At 36.0% G+C, this 6,067-nt stretch overlaps 1 long non-coding RNA gene across 1 annotated transcript; it reads left to right on the forward strand.

Moving 5' to 3' along the window:
• The first annotated feature begins 3,693 nt into the window (after positions 1–3,693).
• LOC127128156 (uncharacterized) lies at positions 3,694–5,745 on the forward strand. Its single transcript, XR_007805714.1, has 2 exons — positions 3,694–4,442; positions 5,263–5,745. It is a non-coding gene; the product is annotated as an uncharacterized LOC127128156 (long non-coding RNA).
• The last annotated feature ends 322 nt before the right edge of the window (positions 5,746–6,067 follow it).

The following is a 6,067-nucleotide window of genomic DNA, read 5'->3' on the forward strand; positions in this document are numbered from 1 at the left end:
CTTTCCACCATGGACTTAAGTCAATGCGCCACATGAATGGTAATCAAAACTAACGCGTGAGATTAAAATATATTAAACAAGATCAATACCTCAGAACCTGTCCAGCACACCACCGGCGCTGGAACTCTAGTCACCTTTTCAGGCGAGGCTCACCAGACTAGTTCAGTCATCACCATCACATAATGAAAAAGGAGCACATGATCTGAAAGAAAAAATGGCGTAGAGCACGAATCTGACCTCAATTTTAACTAACTTCACATATATAAAAAGATATGAGGAGTTAAATTTTGAGGTGTGTCAACTGAGTTGCTTCAATTTGACCTCAAAGCAACTCAATCTTCTTGCCTACATTGGTAGGACTTCAGACAACCAAAGATCCAAGAGAATTGATAAGAATTGAGTGAGAATCAAAGAGAAGAAGATTTCTGAAAAATACCTTCAATGTTGTGCATAATTGGATCTTGCTTGCTTCAAACTTGACTTGATCACACTCGAGGATCTTGCAGAAGTGGTTTGGCAATGGAACAAAGCTTTGGATCCTGGAGTTTTTGAATCTCCAAACAGTGAGATTCAAACTCAATTTTCAAGTTGAAAATTCTAAGGTTTTCCTTTGAATTGTGAGGGTTTGCAAAGAGGGGGCAAAGCTGGCGCACAAGGTGTCTTTGAAATGAGCTCAGAGGCCATGTATTTATAGCATTTGGGATTGATAATTACACACTTGAAATTTTGCTAAATTTGGAATTGTCATGCACAAGCTTGCATGGGCGTGTACAGGCCCATGAAGCAATCCATTTTGATCCAATTCCAAATGTACTGAAGTTGAAATGATGCTTGAATGGCAAGGCAATGCAATGTGAAGTTTTGGACATTTGATTTTTCCACTTGATGCAAACCTGTTAAGACCATGCGCAGCCCTAGAAATATCAATCAAAATGCATGAAATAGGACTCTTTGGAAAGCTCATATCAAGGGGAACAACTTTGGTGTTGTACACTTTTTCATTTGGAACTTGGATCATGGTGAATTTTGAGGTGAAATTTTGGAAATTTCAACATGTTGAAAATGTTTCTAAGTGTTAAGTCATATATCTCAATATTCCACCTTACTTAACTTTTTATGTGAGCTCTAAATGAGAAAAGTGTTTTCATAAAAGTTGTATCTCTCTCAAAGAACTTCAAAATGGTCACTAATTTCATGTCATTTGGATTTAGAATGATAGAGTTATGCATTTTTGAAGTTGAGGAAAATCACATGTTCAATGGTATAGGGAAAAAATGACCTATAATGTATCCTCATATTACATGCTCATAAAAGTTGAATTAGTTCTCACTCCAAACATCAAAGTTGAATTAGATACCTTGAATTTTATTGTGCAACTTGGAAATATTTCATCTCATAAAAATTGAGCAAGTTATGGCCTTGGGAAGTTGACTTTCAAATTAGGGTTTAGACAAAATGATCTATAATGTTTCAACATAGAAAATGATTTTCAAAGAAAAATTAGCTCTAGGTATCAACATTAAACTTGTTTAGAATGTCATTTAGAGAAACTTTGCTCTTGGAATCATTTTCATATGGTGAAAATTATAGAGACTCAGTTTTGATCAGATGAATTCATCTGGCCAACCACAATCAACCAACTTGATAACCTCCAATTCTCTTCACTTTTTAGGTTCATGGTATATCATATATGCATAAGATAATGAAATTTGAAGTGTCCCTTGAGAAATTTTATCAATTGGTAAGGAAGCTTGTTGAAGAAGTTACTCAAGATACCCAGACAAACTAGGGTTTCCAAGGTGAACCAACTCCAAACTCTTGAAGAAATCTTGATCAAAATAACATATGAAGATCATGGGGACTCATATATGATGCTTAGAGACATTGTGGATTTTTCCTTGGTTGTGCTCTTGTAGCCATGAGGTTCTTAAACCCTAAATATGAGTTTGCTAGATCAATGGGGATCATGCCCTACCTACAAAAGAGTTAGGAAAATGCAAAGACATATTTTTGTATTTTGGTTAGTAAAAATGATAATATACAAGTATGATACAATCACATGATGCTTGGTGATCTCTCCCCAAAACAAACCCAATGAAAGAGGGGTGAGGAGAATGCCAAGGTATGATAACAATGCTAATGCATATGATGAAGTTGCATGAGGGATCTTAGGGTCAAAATTGGGGTCTTATAGTAGGCTCTACGGTTGTAGATTCCTAGAGTCATGGACCCTCCTTGAGAATATCTCCGCCTTGACGAAGACTCGTCAAACAGGGATACCCTCAAGATGATATCTTCTAGGTGAGGTATTCGTATTCACCCCACGAGGCATACATCTCGTAGGTCGATAGTACACAACCATCGACTCCAAGTTTCTAAAAAGGTCACTAGAGTCATCGGTCCTACTTGAAACTATTATCATCGTGAGGAAGACTCATCAGACAATAATGCCTCCAATAGAATTTACTCTAGGAGGGGTCTTCATACCATACCAACGAGGAATACATCTCGCAGGCCAATACTTCACAACCACCATCTTAATCCTAAGTTTCCCTCAGACTAGGATATAAAGCCTATCTCACAAAGTGCCAAAAATCAGAGAGCCCCATAGTATCATATGAACAGGAAGAAATAATGCACATAACAAAATAAGTAAGATAGAAGAAAATAATAAAAAAGAGTTAACAATTTGATTGCAAAGTTAACCAAATTAGGCTTGACTCTCTCTCTTTCATGAGCAATATTCCTCAGCAGAGTCGCCAGTTGTAGCATCGTGAAAAATACGGCCTACGAGCGCATCGCACGCTCGATGAATGATTGAACAGAGTCACCATCAAAATTTATTTATTTCAAAGAAGTAAAGGGAAAATATTGATAAAACACTTAAAATAAAAATAAGATGGTCATCATAACAAAATTCGGGTTCGAGAGTCGATTATGTGAGGAGAAGGTATTAGCACCACTCACATCCTTTGTACTCAATGGGAACCATTTTATTATATTTGCGATTAGAATGTTAGCTTATGTTATTTTATTTTTTCGAGTGATTAAAAGTGTAAAAGGAAAAGATAAGGGGTCGCAAAAAGGTTCTTCATTAGGGTATTTAACGAGTTCAAAAAGGAGGAATTCAAAGTTAATCGAAATAAACGTAGTTCTGCATTGGAAAACTACGAGGAATTCATTGAAAATATTTCCAATGGATCAAGGGTCTTAATACATTGAAATATTAATTTTATTGTGTTAGCTTATGTTATTTTCAATGGATTTCTCACAACAACAAGCTTTTATCTCCTTCTAAGTTGATCATTCTGCATTGGAAAACTATGAGGAATTCATTGCATAACTATGAGGCATTAACTCGAAATTAATCGAAAGAAACGAGTTTTAAAACTTTCACTTGATGTTGGATCAATGGTCTTAATACATAGAAAATATTAATTTTATTTATCATATATTTATTTAATTAATTAAAATAATTAAGAAAATAAATGAAATGCTAAAAGAAATTAAATAAAATCAAAGGGGGGAGGAGGGATAAAGCATCGGGGATTATACAACAATCAAATAATGGTCCAAGGCCCAAAGTAAATAATAAAAAAACTTTAACAAAAAGAAACTGGGGGTGCTGGTAGAAACTAGGCCCAGGGAGGCCCTATAATAATCAAATATAAAAACAAAATAAAAAGGAAAATTGAGGCCCAACCAAGGCCCAATGTTGATCAATGCTAGAGGGAGGGGGTCAACATAGTTGACTCATACGTCAACCTCATGATCTTATTACCACAAAATTTGATGCTTGAAAGGTGAGAGTACATTGGTGTCACCAAGGGCCGTCCATACACTGGTGTGGTCAGCAAGGGGAAAGTCAATGATCTGAATCTCAAGGGTAAGCCACATGTGACCACACGTGTCACCAAGGGAGACAATCAGAGAGAGAAATACTCAAGGGGGAGGTCAGGCGTGGAATCATTTTTCATATGATCCTCTCTCTCTTCACTCTCGCTAACTCTCGTATCTCTCATACTCTCTACATTAGCCCTCACATAAACAATTTAAACAACAACAAAAAAGCAACCAGGTGAATCATTCACGGTGGTTGTGATGAACACCACGATGGTGTTCATCCACCACAACCCAGAATTTCGAAAACCCAACCAAAATAAAAAAGACTTCAATACAGACCCTAGGTGAAGTTTATCCCTAAACATGATTCTAACATCTATTTGGTCAAACAAATAAACAAATCCCCAGATCTAACCAGTTCCCAATCTGAAAGCCTAAGAATGGAAACTCCAAATCAATTATGAAAACCATACAAATCATGTAATTAAGCGCATAATAAGTAGAAAGCAATAACAAATGTGAGGAACACGCAAAAATAAGGGAGATAAAGGCCTTGCCGGAGCTTTGAAAATCCGGTGAGGTTTCCGGCTAACCTCAACGTACGATACTCTGAGTTCTTTCTCCTTGTCTGCTTACTCTTTAAATTCCTCTTTTACTCCTTTTGTCTATTCCTCCTATATGTGTTGTATAAGTGTCTCCGGTGAAGGTGAGAGCAGTTAAATGAGGCTTGTGAGCTCAACTCGTTTCAAACATCAGTTAGAAGTTTAGGGAGTTTTGGATGAAGAGTTTTAGTAAGGGCGTTAGTATGGAATTGGGCAGAGATTTGGCATTTTTTCATGTGTTTTTGAGTGATCAATAGGCTCCTTTTTAAAGGTGAAATAAGGAGTGGATTACAAGAAAAGAGGGGAGAAAGTGGTGAGCAATGTGATTTTTTGGGGGAGAATTCCTTAGGAATTTGTGTGAACAGATTAGAGGGAAAACTGAGATTCATTTGAGATGAAAAGTTTGTTGAGTTTTTGTGTTAGTTTGATGCATGTTGATAAACTTTGATGGTATGGAGTATGTTGAGATGGTTCACGCGTATCTTCTTGTGTAATTTGTTAATTTGATTTTCTTTACTTGTTTTAATTCAATTAAAGTTGATGTAGATGTATGTCACATGTTAATGATGGATGATATCATTAGTTTCATGTTGAATGATATGGTGCGTTGGTACGATGTTGGCTGCACATGTTTGCTGCTCTTTTTGTTCTCTTTTTTTCAAATTTGACTTAATGATGATATAAGGTTAGTGACATTTGTTATGCTGATATGTGTGTGTATGTTGAGTGGTGTTGGCTTGGTAGGTTGCTATGGGCTGATGTTATGGTATGTCAATGTTGAAAACTCACATGTCCTTGTTCTCATTTGGTCGCTCAGTCTTGCATGGGATATGTGTTAAGTGATGATGGTGATGATGAATGGCGTGAAGATGATGAAGAGGAAGCCTTGTGTGGTGTGATGCGCAAAGGTGATGTTGATGAGTTATATGAGTAAAAATGTGGGACCACAACCAATTGGGCTTAGCTTTTTGGTATTTCAGTTTTTTACTTTTTGTATTCTAAAAGGTAGGAGAAAGGTAGGTTTTAGAGAAATCATCAGACATACCTAGAAAATAGGCAAAAATGAGAGAAAGAGAAAAAGCTAGGAATTTGAAGAGGGAACTCATAGAAGATGTCCAATTCAACATCAATTTATGGAGATCTAAGGTAAGGGGGAGAATAACTTTAAATAAGAGATTATGCCTTAGGGGTAGGGTAGAGGAGTCCTTAACTTCCAATAAGGAAGATAATTTTGATGATTTCTATGTGTGTTCTTGAGGAATAATATCCTCCTGATTATATTGGTATGAATTCGTATGAATTGATGTCTAAAATTCTGCAATGTATGTATGTCTGTTTTCCACCATTGTTGAAATGTTGAATGTTTTAGTGATGTGAATTGATGAATTGGTGATTGAATTGATATGTTAATTGGTAGAATTTGGGCTTAATAAGAGTGGGATTTTAATATGAGAAAATAGATGGTTGAAATAAGTCGTTTTTGTGTTAAGAAGTATTTGGATGGTTTATCATCATTAAATTATTTTCAAAATACGTTAAAACGTGATTAATGGCAAAATACTGCAGTAAGAGTCAATCTACACGAGGTATGCATTTACCTCTAGCTGGCAGAATTTCCCATT

This window comes from Lathyrus oleraceus, chromosome 3 (assembly GCF_024323335.1).
Source record: "Lathyrus oleraceus cultivar Zhongwan6 chromosome 3, CAAS_Psat_ZW6_1.0, whole genome shotgun sequence".
Classification (NCBI taxonomy): Eukaryota; Viridiplantae; Streptophyta; class Magnoliopsida; order Fabales; family Fabaceae; genus Lathyrus; species Lathyrus oleraceus.